Source organism: Mus musculus, chromosome 19, assembly GCF_000001635.26.
Source record: "Mus musculus strain C57BL/6J chromosome 19, GRCm38.p6 C57BL/6J".
Classification (NCBI taxonomy): domain Eukaryota; kingdom Metazoa; phylum Chordata; class Mammalia; order Rodentia; family Muridae; genus Mus; species Mus musculus.
This window is the reverse complement of record NC_000085.6, coordinates 30401579-30420372: the sequence shown is the minus strand read 5'-3', so window position 1 is coordinate 30420372 and position 18794 is coordinate 30401579.

The following is an 18794-nucleotide window of genomic DNA, read 5'->3' as shown; positions in this document are numbered from 1 at the left end:
GGATGCAGTTAAAATCACTGCATCTTAACTCTTATCAGCAACACTGACAATAAAGTTTGCCTCGAAGAAGGGGCTTAAGGACCTAACTCATCTTCTCTGATCTCGGAACTGATACAAGCTCAAGTTGCTTGTGGAAACCTGTGTCCTTTCTTCCAGGGATAATAAGTAACAGACCCTATGAGTGTCTGTTGAAGGCAAGAGAAAAGCGGCTGTCTGCCTTTGCAGTCCCCTGGGAGGGAGAGCTATTGTGAGGAAGCAGACGGGCCTTGTGCTGCAGCCTGGCTCACAATGGCACATGCTAGTGACAAGAGACATAACATCGGAGCGGTGGCTCCTGCCTGGCTGCAGCCATTGATACAAGTTCTGTTGACTTGTAGTTATTACGACTTCAATCGGGAAGCTGCATTCCACTTGGTAATCAGGACCATACAAAGCTCCCAGCGTGCACTCCTCACCCTAATTAAACAAAATGTAAAGGCAATTAAAATACACATTTGAAAGCAAGTTGTTCCTCCTATGGAATAAATTATTTTCTTTTTTAGCTTAGTTTAGCATTTGACCAGAGTCAGCGGAAGGAAAAGCAACATCCATCTTATTACTGACAGGAGGCAAGAATTTTAATATACACAGATAAATTTAATGGGGTCTATCTTTCATGTCTTTTAAGAAGTATATTGTACATGTGCAGAGTCTTTCAATCTGGCGTGGTTATAGTGTGTGTGTGTGTGTGTGTGTGTGTGTGTATGTGTATGTGTGTGTGTATGTGTGTGTATGTGTGTGTGTATGTGTGTGTGTATGTGTGTGTGTATGTGTGTGTGTGTGTGTGTGTGTGTGTGTGTGTGTGTGTGTGAATGTGTATGCATGCTCACGCATGCAGGCCAAACAAACAACAGCTGAATGAACAGAGTTTTAGCTTTAGGCGACTATAAATGTACCCTATTCAGTTCTGCTTTAGAGGTTTAGAAACCAAAACCTATGAGTAATTAATTTCACAATAATTTCAACATTTTTATTTTCATTCTCATATATTGACTAAATTCCAAATTACCAGAAAATTTATGAAACAAAAATTCAAAATCCAAAGATAACTGGAGTGTTTTAATACCCACAAAAGAGATTGGATTATATCTAAATTTTTATTATTTAAAAATATCCAATGTTAATATAAAGTTTACTTTGTAGTATTTAAATTAAATACTATATATTTAAGTTTTAAATATTCCTCTTTAATGACAAAAATCTTAGGCAACCACAATACCTCATCATGGAATGCCTAAGGGCTTTATACAGGCATATTGCAGGGGCAATTTCTGTGAGATTGTTTTTTGTTAACTCAATTGTTTTTTTTCTTCTATTGAAGATATGTCAAAATTCATTTGTTTATCTTGTTACTACAAAGTACAAAGTCAGGAGATTTTAAGTGCAGAAAATTTACATTCTTACCTTTACTGGTATTTTTATGTGTGCTGTGATGGCCAGATGGTTTAGGATCATCTCAGAGTCAAATATCTGGGTGTGTTCAGGAGGGAATTTGCCCAGGTTTAGCCGAAATGAGAAGACCCATCCTGAATGTCGGAGGTACCATCCACGGACTGCTCTGGTGGGCTAAATGCAAATGAAAAGGCAGAGTTCTAATACCCAGGTCCATCTGCCTTTTGGGTGTAGACCAACCACTTCACATTCCTGCCCTTAGGCCTTCCCCATCATAGTGGACTGTACCCCCTAACTGGGATTTAAAGTACACACTTCCTCAACATAAGAATATCTGCTTGTGTTGGGCATTCTGTTATATAGCAATGAGTAACCAATACACATTGTATAGGTTTTCACTGGAAGAAACATTTGCACTTGAGGTTTTATGTCTTTGTTTGTAGCAAACTTAATTTTCAAAAATTTTCATATATCCAGGAAAGAATTTAAAACAACCAGAGACAGATAATATCAAGAAGGAATGTAGGGTACATGTACAAGGTAATAAGGACCCTGTAAGAGAAGGACTCTGATGAAGAGTGTTTTCGAAAGTTAATAGCCCAGCTGATGATAACTGGAGAAAGGACTCAGACCTAAACCCTCACTTCCTAAATGGACCTGATAGCTGGGGCTTGTGCTTACAAGAAAATTCCAGGGCTCCACCTCAGATAGATAGACCATTCTCTGTGTTAAATCAAGAGAGCTGCAATTTTAGTAAAGAGCCACTAGATGCCCACGCAGGGGACCTGGGACCATACTAAAGAAAATCTGATTTGAACTTTGACACAAGGAACTTAGGTTACCTACACGCAAACAAGAGCATGCAAGCATACTGCACCTCTATCTATAGAAACATTGCATAACAACTACAAGCTACTTCTCAAATAATCCTGGGAGGTCTGTATGCTATAACTAAGATTTAGAAACTCATGACTTGTTTTAATATACAAAAAGGTGTATCAGAATGAGTCTATGTAATTCTAGGTCCAAGCTCAATTGCAGAATCTGTTTCTAGTTAATGCACTTTTCTTTATTTATATCCCATTGAGGCTGTCCCCAAAAAGCACACATAGAGAAACAATAGCGTAATACCAAATAAAATGATAGAGAAGTTTTAACTTTTGATCTGCAGCCACCTCTGTCATCAAATGCCCTAACATTCGGTGGGGCTCATTTACACATGAAGAAAATATTCAGGCTTCTGGGCGGGATACAGTGACGTCTTGCCATGTCTGGCTATTGTTTGAAAGATTCTCCTCTATAACTAGAGAGCCCTGCTTCTACTTTCTTACTTTTTGCTTCTTCAAGATTAGAAATCTTCTTAGTTACAGCAGCTGGTGTTGACTTGCCCAATTTAACCATTTCATGCCTATTTATATATCAAACCACAATCATTACGTTGCCATTTTTGGAAAGTGACTAGTGAGAGTTTTCTCTTCCCCTTTGTAGAAAACAAACAAGACTCTTTATAGAAAACAGTTTACTGGGTGGTTTTTTAAAAAGAAGTTTGCCTTTTCTTTTCTTTTTCTTTTTTTTTTTTTTTTTTTTTTTATTGTTCTGTATGAGAGTTGTCTTGAGCCCTAAAATGACCAATCCATCCCAACTTACCATACCTGCTTACAAACATCCAAGGCCTGCTGGGAAAAAGTTACAGAAGGAGACATGAAAACCACCAAGGATTCCTGACCATCTACCTCAACGAAGCTCATGCCAAGACCAGCTAACTCCATGCTCCAGAACTTACGAATGATCACTCTTCTCCATGGATCTCCTCATTCTTTCCCTGTCTCCTCAATGTGTACCTCAGCCTTAGGATGAACCTCAGGAGAAAACAGGAGACCTGAGGTAGAAACAGCCTAAGGCACAGAAATCATTCTAGATTCTCCTCATATTACAATACAACCACCAGCCCTCCACCCCAGCCAGGCCCATAAGAGCACTTCCTTTCCCCTTCCCCTTCCCCTTCCCCTTCCCCTCCCCCTCTTTCCCTTCCCCTTCCCCTCTTCCCCTTCCCCTCTTCCCCTTCCCCTCTTCCCCTTCCCCTTCCCCTCTTCCCCTTCCCCTCTTCCCCTTCCCCTCTTCCCCTTCCCCTTCCCCTTCCCCTTCCCCTTCCCCTTCCCCTTTCCCCATTCCCCTTCCTCTATAGCTGATTAAACAAAGGTACTCTTCTTTTCTCCTAACAGGGCTTTTGAGGAGGAACCATAGAGATTCGGACTTTTTTCTAACTCTGTATTTCTATATATCTAACTATAAACCAGACAATACAGTGGATCCTAGGGATACATTCTTGTTCCTGTTCAGTCAAGGGACCATTTTAGCAGCTACTGCTGGAGAAATAGTACTCTTTTCATTATATATACAGCCCTTCTTTTCTTTGCTCATGCTGACCCTCCTCTCATTTGCATCTTACTGTTGGTTTTTCTCACCAGAAGAGTAAAATCCTAACAATGTAGGAAGCCTCTCCTATCTTTCATGGCATAGCTCACTTTTTGTGGTTGGTTTTCATACTATGCATATAACTATTTCTCTGAATAGATGTGTGTATATCATATGTGTGCCTGGTGCCCTCAGAGAGCAGAAGAGGGTATCAGATAACCTGGAACTGGACTTACAGCTGTGCCCCACCATGTGGGTGCTGGGAACAGAACAAGGTCTTCAACAATAGCAAGTGCTTTGAACTGCTAAGCCATTTCCCAGTTCCTACCACCCACACCTTTTAAAAGGTCATTTCTGCTTCTCTAGGTGAAAACAACTATAATTCATTATATGGCTATATGAAACTCTCCAGCAGTAAATTGAATTTCAATTATTGGACTTTTCAAAAACAGTGCAAGTTCAATCTAGGCTTTGAATACATGGTTGTTCTCCACCTTTCTGTAAGTAATCCTCCATGGGCTATTCATAGAAACCCAGATCCTGCTGTCTGTCTGCATACTCAGAGATTGAATGTTTAGACAGTGCCCTTTATACCGTTCACAATTTTATAGAAATCAATATGATTTAACAAAAGTCACACTGTGTTTGACCAGCCATTCCCACTACATCAAGAACAAACAAATCCAGAGGGATTTAGTTAAGGTCAATGCTCTCGACCTTAACTCTACCTTTCAAAATCTCTGTACTTGAATAACAACATGATTTCAGTTTTTTTAAGATTAGCTACTTAAAACATAAATGTATACAAAGAACATAAACAATGATCTAATTCTTTCCATACTTAAGTCATGGCCAATCTCATGAACATAACACGCATACAGTCACAAATGTATATAAGTATATATGTACATATATTGCATGTAAATATATATATATATGTGTGTGTGTGTGTGTGTACATATATACACACACAAATATATGTGTATGTTCACACACATATAAATCCATGGACCTAATTTTTTCCTGGAGAGTTTCTTCATGAGTTTAGTCTTGAACAGAGACCCCACCAAAACTCATAGTATGTCTCAGAGTACGTTTACTTCCTGTCTACTATAAAGTCTTGATACTGAATATTGACAGTAAGCCTGGAAGTGGACATAGAATATTTTTGTACAAAAAAGCACTTTCTCCTGCAAACATTGTTCTGTTGTGTATTCCTTAGCTTCTCTGGATTCCAGTATCCTGATATATAGAAAGGTAGCATAAGTGACCCTACATTTTCATCCACATTTGCTCAACCACATTATCAAAACTAATGCGGGGAAGTACAGCAGCCGTTTGTCTGTCTCATCCTTTGAGACATTTAGCTAAAGTTGAACTAATAATGAATGTGTAATTGGAGCAAAGACATTCTAAATGTTTATTTTGGAGCCCTTGCCTTGGAGATTGGGTTATAAACCATGTGGTAAGGTCATACATGATCAAGAAATAGAAGACAGTTGTTGGAAGGAGGGGTGGAGCAAAGAGCAGGTGAAAAAAGAAGAAAAAAAGTGGTTTTAAGGACAGAAACTGAGGTGGGAAAAAACTCTCGTGGTATGTGACTGAACAAGGAAATGCTCAATGTCTATTTGATGTTCTCCATGGGGACATGGCCTGAGCTTCCCCTTCCTGTGACGTTCCTTCACATGTCCAACCAATTACTTCTATATTACCAACACACAGCAAGCAGCATTAAATAAGATGCATAATTCTTTATAGAGCCAACAAAAACATCTATGTTTTATTTCAGTGACTTCTCATTTCTATCGATGATATTTTGAGTTTATTTGGCATCTTGAAACCAAAATGCTTAAAACCCAAGATACAGCTATGAAAGCAAACGAACTCTATCATGCATGTCTGTCATACAGATTCACATATGCTGAGAGTCTAAAATTTACTACCTAAGTGTGTTTTTTTTTCCAGTAACACATCTTTAGAATGTCTTTCTGAACTTCTCTAGATAATTCATCCTCCTGTGCAATCACATATGTTTTTATTAAGTTAAAATCATAATAGAATGTTTTAATTTTAATTAACCATACCAGTAACTCCTAAATTTATTCCTCTGGTGAGTAGGGAAAGAGCAGGTGAGTAACCTCTGTTTGGGATTTAAACTTCACTAATATGATAGCCAACACATGGTGATTTGAACTTCCAACACACTTAAAATTCAATTCTTCAGTTGCACTGGGCACCTTTCACATGCTGAAAAGTTACATATGTCCAACAATGGCTACCAAGTAGACAACATACCTGTCAGAAGATTTATGCTGTTGTGCAGTAGTTTACTAGATACTGCCAACAGGGAGAATAGGGAAAATGTCACCCTTTGATCCTTCCTGCAGCTTGATCAATTTTAGAAACATTGTAAAGCACTGAGAAAATGTAAATATCAAAATGTCAATATTATTTCAGGTAGCTGAGTATGAAGGACATAGGTTTCACCTGGGAGTGTATGTGTTCATTTATCCAGACTTCTCTGTACGGTCGGACATAGAGGGGATAGATTGGGGGAACATTTCTACAGTGGTGAAATGTCTGAGACCTTGAGAAAATTTATTAATACAGAAAAATAAAGTAACCAGTTATGTCTGAATATCCAGTATGATAATTTATCCACCTTGCCAGGAGCTGAATGAGCAAACCATTGAGCATGGCAGGTACTTATTAGTTTCTCCCAGAAGAAAACAGACACATGGAAACGATGTCATTTGAGTAGGAGACATACCATTACCTCTGAGCTTTCACTGTCTACTAAAAATGATCAGATCTCTTAGAAACTACAGCTGGACCTTCCCAAAGGGCAGATCTCAAATTGATTATCTCGGAGGAATGAATAAGAAACCCAGAATTCCATGTATCTACCTGCTCCTAAGCTGCTTCATCTAAGGCTACAGAATTATTCTGATAAATAGATAGGGAGAGAGAGAGAGAGAGAGAGAGAGAGAGAGAGAGAGAGAGAGAGAGAGAGAGAGAGAGAGAGAGAGAGAGAGAGATTTTTTAAAAAATAATTTGGGCACTACAATGAGAAATGGTAGCCAACATAGACCCAGTTTCTTCTATCAGTTAAAACCGTCCTTTGTTCTCTCTAAGAGAACTTACACTGTTTCCCACCCTTGCTCTTTGCTTCCTGTCTCCCTCTCTTCTTCCCTCTTTCTTTCCTTCCTTTTGTCACAGCATCCATTTCTTCTGTAAAAATGGTCTTTATTCCAAACTCAAGCTGGCTTCTAAGAAGCAACCATTTGAATTTGGACAGTTTTAATACTTCACCTCTTTGGGGTTCATCTGTACTGCTTAAACCAACAAAGTCTAATTTTCCTTCTTCAGTTCTGTTCCCAGTGGCTCTTAGCAGGCGTAGGCAACCATCTTCACCTATAAACCCATTCCATCTTCCCTTACTATACAATGGCCTTCTTTTAAGAACCTGCATCCTGGATGATTTTGGTGCAGATTAAATTCACTTCTGAATTAAAGTTTGCCATTCCATGTGACCAACAGCTCTTCTTCCCCCTTTAGACCAGTACCATAAAGAACTTCTAGATCATCCCTAGAGCAGACTTTTCCTTCTTTCCTTTCATGTCACAGCTGCCTAATCTTAGAACAGTTAATTTATCCTTTTCTGCTCCATTTTTAAAATGAAGAACAGTAATAATATGAACTTGATAGTTTTATGAAGATTAAATAATTTGATGTGTGTAAGGATTTAGGCTAATTCCATCTATATAACTATTACACAATTATACCTATTGCTTTATTAAGTGGTCATTACATTTCAGGCCCAATCATATAAAAAAATGCCCATGGACTGCTTTGATAATCATTATGGTTATACTTTCTTTTTTTCCTTTTCTTTTATTTATTTATTTATTTATTTATTTATTTATTTACACTTCACATCCCATATTTCCTCTCCACACCCTGTCTCCACGAGGATGTCTCCCCCAAACCCCCAACCCCCACCCATCCAGACTTCTAAACTCCCTGGGGTCTCCAGTCTCTTGAGAGTTAGGTGCATCTTCTCTGGCTGAATCCACACCAAGCAGTTCTCTGCTGTATATGTGTTGAGGGCCTCATATCAGCTGGTATATGTTGCCTGGTTGGCATTCCAATATCTGAGAGATCTCAGGGGTTGAGGTTAATTGAGACTAATGGTCCTCCTACAGGGTTTCCCTCCTCCTCAGCTTCTTTCAGCCTTTCCCTAATTCAACCACAGGGGTCAGCAGCTTCTGTCCATTGGTTGGGTGCAAATATCTACATCTGACTCTTTCAGCTACTTGTTGGGTCTTCCAGAGTACAGTCATGATAGGTCCCTTTTTGTGAGCACTCCATAGCCTCAGTAATAGTGTCAGGCCTTGGGACCTCCCTTTGAGCTGGATCCCACTTTAGGCCTGTCTCTGGACCTATGGCTATACTTTCTACTTCTCATAAACTAAATTCCCCCTTGTGTTTTTTCATTTCTTAATATGTTATACAAACTTGAAATAAGTTCATCAAATATTCGTGTTTGAAAACTCTCAATAGATACTAATGATGAGTCATATAGAATTTGTCATCTTACTCCACCGTTCCAAAAGTCATGGTCGTTACATGTTAATATTGTGATAGGTTTTTCTATTATTGGTGCTGTTCCATGTGTAAAGCTGTTATTGCATCAGTTAGGATTCCACACACACACACATACACACACCAAAAAGCCTTCATCTAAAAATGGAATTTATTGACCCAAATTTATACACAAGTCTGAAGGAAGATAATAAACTCATCTTGCTTTTAGACTCAAAATATTTAGCAAGATGCAGATTTTCATAATCCCCAAGCACTATCTGCTTCTGTCTACTATTTTTTTTTTTTTTGCCAACACATACTTCACACATGTGGTGAAAAGATGGCAGCAGTGGCCTCATTCTGTGTTGCTGTAGTGGCATCCCAGAAAAATTGTCATCACTGAGCTGATCTGGTTAGATACCCAACATCCCAAGAAACCAATGTGAACTGAGTACAACTAATTTGAACAGTAACAGAAAATTCTATAGCCAATCAGACAAAAAGAAAGATACAGATTCAGAGATACTAAGAAATCTCTCTTTAAATTTTATCCACATTGTAAGGATGGGAAGCAAGGTGTATGAGCATTTTTTAATCAACAGATTGGGTGATGTTCACATCACTACCCAGTTTCTCAAATTACTGGCACATTAATCCAGGAAGCGACAAAAAACCAAAGCGCCCCCCTTGTATCCATTAGGCAGTGTGCAAGTTCAGTATTAGCAGCTGACAAATGTGTGTTCTCGTGTTTTCATGAGTCGCCATTCATACATATACACACACATGAATCATACATATTTTTTCATGTATTTATGTTTATTTGACAGGACATTTCTGTCATATTTACCAACATGCTGGCCCCTTTTTCTCAAAGAGCATTAATATCAAAAGTATTTTTTCTTGACGTTTATAGTAACTAACAGAAATTCTGCATAGTGTTTTTGTATATTAGACATCATAGTTCAGAAGTTTTGAAAGATTTACTGTCCAAACTATAATGAGGATTGTATACTCATAGGCAGTAGACTTTCTTCGCCCTTGGTGTTACCCTTTTGCTTACATTATATCACTACTATGGCTTCCTTTTCTCCTGGGATCCCCTAAATTCTTTCCTCCAGCTGCCATAGGCTGTAGAAAATTCTTCCTGCATGTGCTTATAAGGGTAGCTCCCTCTATTTTAGTTCTTGAGGCTCCTATGCATACTATCTACATCTAGACAAAGCCAAATGCATTACTTACTAGCCCTGTGTACACTAATCAAAATAGTTTATTTCTAGGAGTCTTTCTTCTACTAAGATGGAATCAAACCTTCCTTTCTCACCCTCTACATCATCATCGTTGTGTCTCATAATTAATCAAAAGCTATTTAAAATACAAAGTTCATACTTAAAGTATCCTATATAACAGGCTTTGTTATTTGCTGTATCTTACTGTGACAAAACCAAATAACTTTACCATAACTCATCGATATTTATATAGTGATTTTCCTACAACCCTGTAGCTCTCTAGGGAAATTCTTTAGAATGAATTTGTATACTTGACATATATATATATATATATATATATATATATGGAACACACCATCTAATTTCTTTAAAATAATATCCTGCTCTGCTCTCCCATTAATTTCAGTCTTTAGTAGCTTTGGTCTGTGCTTTTAAATTAGTATTATTATTTGGCATATTTATGATATTCAATTTAGGAGTAATACTAAAAGTTCTCATTTATTTTCAATCAGTCCAAGTTCTTTCTGTCTGCGGGCTGCCAGATCTTTACCTATTAAAATCCACATTTATTAATGCTTACGGCTCATAGTCTGCTTTGAGCCTCTCTAATCACACAGCCCTTCCTGTCTTCGTTTTCTCTTAAATCAGACTTTAAAACATGTCTCCATTCTCCACCATCAATCATTAGTTAAGCCTTGATTTGTTAAAACCTCTGAAAGCATTATGTTGGTCAAATGGTTAGATTTCAGGCCCATGTCTCTTATCATTAGCCAGAGGTTTTGCATCTGATCCCCGAAGTCATTCAAGAGAAGAATTGTCCTGCATGAGTTCTCATGAAGAAGGTCACTCTGACAAAAGACGCCTGCCTAATTTATAAAGTAAGGCATGCTTGCTAATTCTGGTCTCGCAACCCTGACCAGTTACCACTTGACTCCTATCAGGGCTGTGTGAGATGATAAATTTTAATCAGTGCTTTCAGACTCTAATAGTCTGACTTTCTTTTTTTTATAATGGATTTCTTTCATTCATGCTTTCCCTCGTCTACATTTTTATGACTGTGATGTGCTTTGATTTACTTCATTCAAAGTATGATGCTCTGGCTTCAATTATTCAATTTAACTTTAAATAGACATTGCTACAAGTCTTACTGATACAAAGGACATCTGGTGTCAATAAATTGCAGCAGGAGGTGCCATGTGGGAAGGAACCCCAGCACTAAACACATCTCTAGGCACAGCCATCAAGACATGCTATGGCACTCTGCCACTGGTCTTCTTAACTGATATCAGAGAGGCGCTCAAGAGGCTCCGGCGGGTGGAGCATCATTTTCATCTTCATTACAGGAAACTGACCTAATGACCTGCAAATCCAGACACAAACCATTGTGTCCAGTTGGCCAGATCTTTGACGATGACCTTCACTAAGCCAGAAAGACACACAGAGCAAAGGAACTCCTTTCTTCTCTATCATGCACAGTGTCTTGAATGAAGAATGCTCTACAGAAGCCCACATCGAATCCAAAGGGCTGAAGTTTCTACTGGGAAATAGGTTCCCCCTTGTTGTTTCTGAGTCTGTTCTAATGACAAGTTTTAATCACTGCCAAAGACTAGCAAATCTATATCGTAGAATTTAAGATGATTGGTATCAAGAGATGCCTTTGCCTGAATTTAAGCCTCAAGAAGTAAAACCCCCATTAATTGCAAAATTGTGAGCAATGCAGAGATAATTTACAAAAAAATATAACTAACATTTCAATTGTATTGTGTATACAAGAATGTATGAATCAAAGTTGCATGTGGACAATCTGATCTTAGTGAATCATAGGTGGCCTTTAAGTGATTTTATTTGAAATTATTTATGGGTCATATGGCTGGGAAGCAGACTTCTGTTTTGTATAGTATCAGAATATTTTGAAACTTGGATTTCTCAGAGATGACAGAAATTTACTTTAACAAGCTATTGTTTCCCCGCCATGGCTCTCCAGAATCTCCTCTGGTGCCAGGAAAACAACTGGTGTAGAGCCACAGATATCACATCCTCTGTAAAATGAGGCCACAGTTCTTTCTAATCTTACAGAACGACCCGTATCTGCCCTGTTTTGGGTTGTTCTCACCCTTAGAGCAACTAGAGCTTCAGGAAGCAAGGACACACGAATGTGCAGATTCCGCAGCGGTGGGCAGGCCCTGCTCCCAGGAAGAGGGTGCTGAGAATGCTTGCTGGGCAAGACTACATGAAAAAAAATGAGTAATGGCTAAGTGTAGCATGTCCATCGCATGTAACAAATCAGGTCACCATAAGGGTTAGAGATTGTGTCTGAGAAAAGCATGCATCTCTGTTCCATTTACCCAAAACTGCATTGCTCTCATTACAAGCCATGGTGTCCCACCACAAAGGATGCTTAGAGGGAGTTCAGTAAGCAAAGGGAAAAGACTAGACTATGCAAACACGGAAAAGCTTCCTTCCTTTTCTTTCTTTCTGCCTATCTGTCTGTCGGTCGGTCTCTCTGTTTCTGTCTCTGTCTGTCTGCCCACCTGCCTGTTTTTCTATCTTTTTGTCTTTCTTTCTCCCTTGCCTCATTCCTTTTTTGTATTTGATGGAATGTTCTCACTCTGAAGTCCTGGTTGACTCTTCCTGAGTAGCCCAAAGTGGCCTCCGTTGCACAGCGATCCCCCGTCTCAGCCTCGGAAGTGCTGCACTCACGTTACGTCATTGTACACGGCAGAAGTGCTGCACTCACGTTACGTCATTGTACACGCCAGAAAGCTCTTTTTGTTGAGATTTCTGTCAAGGAACGTCTAACATGCTACATTTGAGAATATCAGAAGATCATGCGTCACACAAAACCTTCTGAAACATGTTTAGGTAGAGAGGTTTTTCATTTTTTGTTCACTAGAGACAACAAAAGGTTAAATTATTTCATGACACATTAACTAGTCTGCCATTCTTACAATTTTATGGATTGAAGAAAGCAATCTAGTGCTGTGATTCAGCCCCAAAGGTTCTTTCCATCCGTGTCGGTGGGGTTAGAAAGTTGAGTCTCTTACCCGCGTTCTCGCGACCGGCCAGGAAGAACGCAACAAACCTGAATCTTCTGCGGCAAAACTTTATTGCTTACATCTTCAGGAGCAAGAGTGCAAGAGAGCAAGAGAGCAAGAGAGCAAGAGAGCAAGAGAGCAAGAGAGCAAGAGAGAGAAAAGGAACAAGAACAAGAAAGCAAGAGCAAGAGAGAGAAAAAGCAAGAACAAGAGAGAGAATGGCAAAACCCCGTCCCTTTTAAGGAGAATTATCCTCCGCCTAGGACGTATTACTCCCTGATTGGCTGCAGCCCATCGGCTCAGTTGTCATCACGAGAAAGGCAGAACACATGGCGGGAAAACTGCCCCTGAACGTGTGCAGATTATGTTTGCTAGAAAGGATCTCTCCCAGGACAGACAAAGCACTCCCAGCCTTCATAAAGTGGCTCATGAAGCAGAGCATGGGGAAAGGCTCACATGGTACAGGAAGCACACTAACCAGTTCCTGCCCCTCTGTAAGAATTTGCATGAGATTAGCAATTGCTGGGGCGTGGAGAGGACTCTTAATAGTGCAGCTACCCCGGACTTGTCCAGGCTTCTGTAAGTAACTTCTCACCCGTGCCCTTCTAATTCCAATTAAACTCACAGGTTCACCCAGCTCAACCTGAAAGGAATTGCTTCTTCAGTCTGCCATTGACTTCTCGATATGCAGTGAGTAGAGGCTCGTCTCAAACAAGGTCATGCAACATTAATTACAAAATTAAGCTTCGCTTAATGAATAATTGACATCAAGATTCAAAGTCTCATGCTAGAAAGCCTGAAGAGCTTCACCGGGATGAATTTTAAGTAATCTATAACATCTAATATCTGGCGTGGTAGCACTAGGAAATGAAAGTAGACAACTGTACTCAGGGCCTTCTGCACCACTAATTTTTCATTGATTCCACATCCTGCCAGCATCTCTTAAAAATCTTCCAGATTGATTCTCAGGCTTTGATACTCAAAATGGAAGCCTCTAGATTGAAGGTAACTATGCCAAATAGAGATAAAATTCTCCACCTCATCTTTATTATTATTAGTTCATTATTATTGGCTAAATACCGCATTATTCAAAACCTTGAAGTGATACATTCACCACGGTCTCACCAGCTCTTTTTAAATATGTTTTATCTAGTTCCACAAGTTTTGAAGCAACCATATCTGTGCCTTTTTAATATTTTACACATTTTTTCACTTGTCCCCTTCCTCGTGAAAACAGGGCCAGGTGATAACATGGGTGGAATGTGTAAAAGGAGTGATTTCTTGAAAAGCTGGGGAGTATGATACACACTCGGATCAGGAGCTGATGACACAGCTGTCATGGCAGTTCCAGATCAAGTTCCTCTGGGTGAGCCTTGTTTCTGAAATGCATGGTTATCTTCAGCAACTGAGACTTAGCCTTTCCCTTTTGAGGGGGGTAACAAAAGGCAGCAGCAATAGGCTGGAGCTTCTTCAAGGGTTAATGATTTCACAATTTATTTAAACTGAATAGTTTAAATGATGAATAGTGAAAAGCATAATAAATGACTAAACAGTGAATAGCACAGACCACTTCAGTACTATTGTTTTCATTAATTTTTCAGCAATACTAAACTATTGTTTTCATTAATTTTTCAGCAATAGTAAACAAAGAATAATTCTATCTAGCTAAATCTATAGAACAAGGAAGAGTTCTGTGGCATGTTTGAATTCACCATTTTACATAATTTTGATTTTTCTAATTACAGTATTAAGTGCACATTTCTGATAGATTTATCTGTTAGGAAGAAAATGTAGAAAATAGCAAAGCATACAGTAGTTTAGATGCTGAAAAATTCATATGCTCTTCTAGAACTTCAGCTTATATATATTTGGCAATTCCTCTTAAATCGCCTATAAAAGGATGTCTATGATAGCATTAGTGGGTTTATAAAGTTTAATATTTATACAGATTGAAAGGCAGCCCATTCCATACAAAACACAGAAATTACTTTTCAGGAAATAATGTGTCTGATTTATTGCCTTTAAAAACTTGCAATGTAACAAAGAGACCCTGATTGAAAGGGAGTCCTTGCCCATGGACTGGGTCTCAAGCTGGGCCAATCATTGGTTGGCTAATCCCTCAGTCTCTGCTCCATCTCTGTCTCTGAACTTCTTGTAGGCAGGACAAATTTTGGGTGGAAGGTTTTGTGGATGAGTTGGTGTCCTTAGTCCTCCACTGGGAGTCCTGCCTGGCTATAGCAGGTGGCCACTTAAGGCTCCATATTTCCTACTGCTAGGAGTCTCAGCTAGAGTCACATTCATAGACTCCCTGGAGCCTCCCCCACCCCAGGTCTCTGGCAAGTCCTAGAGATGTGTCAGCATTCCCTAGCCCTACAACCCTCCAGCTACAGCTCACTTCTGATTTCCAGGTCCTCTTTCCCTGCCTCTCCCTATATCTGATCCCCTCTCCACCCATTCCTACCCTATCCCCTCTCCAACCCAGTTCCCTCCATCCATCCATCCCTGGATGACTGTTTTATTTCCCCTTCTGCGTGAGATTCAAGCATCCTTCCTTGAGCCCTCCTTGTTACATAGCTTCTTTGGGTCTATGGAGTGTAGCATGGTAATTTACAGCTAATAGCCACTTATCAGTGAGTACATACCATGCATGTCCTTTTGAGTCTAGGTTACCTCACTCAGGATGATGTTTTCTAGTTCCATCCATTTGCCTGGAATTTTCATGATATCCTTATTTTTAATATCCGAGTATTATTCCATTGTATAAATCAACCAGATTTTCTTGATCCATTCTTCAGGTGAGGGCACCTGGGTTGTTTCCAGTTTCTGGATATTATGAATAAAGCTGCTATGAACATAGTTGAGCAAGTGTCCCTGTGGTGTAGTAGAGTATCTTTTGGGTATATGCCTAGGAGTGGTACAGCTAGGTCTTAAGGTACAACTATTTCCAATTTTCTGAGAAACCATCAAATCCCCGATACTATTAATGATATTATGTTATGCTTACAGACAGAGCCTAGCATAACTGTCCTCTGAGAGGCTCCACCTTGCCCCTGACTGAAACAGATGCAGCCAAACATCAGACTTAGAGCTCAGGGAGTCTTATGGAAGAGTTGGGGAAAAGATTGACGGACTCGGAGCGGGTAGAGACTCCACAAGAAGACCTATAGAGTCAATTCACTTGGACCCTTGGGAGCTCACAGAGACTGAACCATCAACCAAAGAGCATGCATGGTGTAGACCTAGGTTCACCATAAATATGTAGCAAATCTGCAGCTTTGTCTTTGTAAGGGTCTCCCAACAACTGGAGCAGGGCCTGTCCCTAACTCTGTGACCTGCCTGTGGATCTTGTTTTCCTAACTGAGCTGCCGTGTCTGCTCTCTGTGGGAGAGGATGTGCTTAGTCCTGCGATGACATGACATGTCAAGGTGGGATGGTACCTAGGGGGACCTCCCCATCATCAGAAAAGAAGGGGGAGGGGAAGGATGGAGGGACTATGTGAGGAAAACACTGGGGTTTTGCAATCCAGATGTGAAGTGAATAAATTAATTAATGGGAAAAAAGTAAGTCCTTTGCCATGTTTTGATGTTACTGTATGCCCTTAGCCTGCATGAACTTACAGTGTTTTCTAGAGAAATCTGCTTGTCTTGCTCCTAGGATCCCTGTTACTCCTCCATGATGTTCTTTAGATAAAAGGAAATATCTTTATTAACTTGGAAAAAAAAGGAATGTCTATTAGCATTGCCCTTGACACATTTGGAAACACTTCATCAAACTGCCCCGTTTCTCTCTCTTCCTCAATTTTATAGTATTAAGATGTTTATATTGCACCCCAGACACACTATAAGTGATATAAGGGTAAAGCCAAGAAATGCTTTTACAAGCTATAGCTCCTTGTTAATTTCTCCTTTGGTAGAGGCATCTTCATATAACTCACACATTCACTGAAATCTAAATAAAAGGAAAATGGAGGTACACTTATCCAAAATATATGATGATCTAAATGCTAAGCTATCAAGAAAAGTTAATGAGATGAATGATCAAAGCATTCTATCAAAGCGAAAAGGATGGGAAACTGATGGTTATTTTAATGAAGTTGCCCAGAAAGTGAGTGAGAGAGAGACAAGGATTCAGGAGACATATGGGAAGGGTGAGAGAGATGTCTCTTATAAGGGAAAACGGGACCTAACATTACAGATAAGGGATTGGACTTATATAAAGATATGAGTAATTATCCTATCTGGGATAACAAAAGAGTGCAGAATATATGGTGATGTATGAGACATATAAGACCTATGAGGAATTTTAGATACAGAATTTGTAGAAGGTATCTTTTTAAATGTGTGTGTGTGTGTGTGTGTGTGTGTGTGTGTGTATGAGGGGGGAGGGAGGGAGAGAAACTTGAAGCATGGGCACTAAGGAGTTACAAATGTACAAGAACAGAAGGCTTAAAATAACTATCTAGGAATGTAAGGACAGAACAGAGCAGGAGAATAAAGTATAGGTTGCTGGGCACCATTTAAAGCCAGGTTGGTGTCTATAAGCACTAAAATTAAACTTCGTAAGTTTGTGTTTCTCTCTAGTGATGATCCCCAGAATAAACATTGGGCAGAATAAGTTTTTTTTAAGAGTTACTTATTTATTTTATGTATGTGAGTACACTGTAGATATCTTCTGACACATTAGAAGAGGGGATCAGATCCCATCACAGATGGTTGTGAGCCACTGTGTGGTTGCTGGGAATTGAACTCAGGACCTCTGGAAGAGCAGTCAGTGCTCTTAACCACTGAACCATCTCTCTAGCCCCTGAAGAATAAGATTTTATCAAAAATAAATCCTTAAGAGCTTTAGAAAAAAGTTGGAATGTATATGAAGAGGAAGAAATAAAATTAGTTCTGAAATCATTAGAAGGTAGTATGAATGACTTTAGGTACCACTGTGGTAGGGCATTAATAGATTTACTGGAAAGAATGGGCTAGATGGAAGTGAGTGATGTCTGGAGCTTAAGACACTTGAAATTGAAATTCTTTGCAATTGCAAAGAATTCTTTGTAAATGCAACTGACAAATGCAGATGTATAACAAAGAGAAATCATGAGAAATCTAGGCAGCCAAGAAGCTGAGAGGTTGGGGTTTGATCCCATCATTCAGGTATGTATGAAACCTAGCATAAGTTATATGGGGTGATATCTAGGAGAGATCAACTGAGCAAAAATACGGTCTTTGAGAATGAAAATACTTTAGATGTTAACAAAACAAGCTCCATTTATCACTTTCATATAATTCTTTACACATAGGACTGCATAAATCCAATACTAATATTAACCTATTAGCATTTCATAGGTCAATAATGGGGCTAGAATTTTCAACAAATGGTGCTGGCACAACTGGCGGTTATCATGTAGAAGAATGCGAATTGATCCATTTCTATCTCCTTGTACTAAGGTCAAATCTAAGTGGAATAAGGAACTCCACATAAAACCAGAGACACTGAAACTTATAGAGGAGAAAGTAGGGAAAAGCCTCGAAGATATGGGTACAGGGGAAAAATTCCTGAATAGAACAGCAATGGCTTGTGCTGTAAGATCAAGAATCGATAAATGGGACCTCATAAAATTGCAAAGCTTCTGCAAAGCAAAAGACACCGTCAATAAGACAAAAAGGCCACCAACAGATTGGGAAAGGATCTTTACCTATCCCAAATCGGATAGGGGACTAATATACAATATATATAAAGAACTCAAGAAGGTGGACTCCAGAAAATCAAATAACCCCATTAAAAAATGGGGCTCAGAGCTGAACAAAGAATTCTCACCTGAGGAATACCGAATGGCAGAGAAGCACCTGAAAAAATGTTCAGCATCCTTAATCATCAGGGAAATGCAAATCAAAACAACACTGAGATTCCACTTCACTCCAGTTAGAATGGCTAAGATCAAAAACTCAGGTGACAGCAGATGCTGGCGAGGATGTGGAGAAAGGGGAACACTCCTCCATTGTTGGTGGGATTGCAAGCTTGTACAACCACTCTGGAAATCAGTCTGGCGGTTCCTCAGAAAATTGGACATAGTACTACTGGAGGATCCCGCAATACCTCTCCTGGG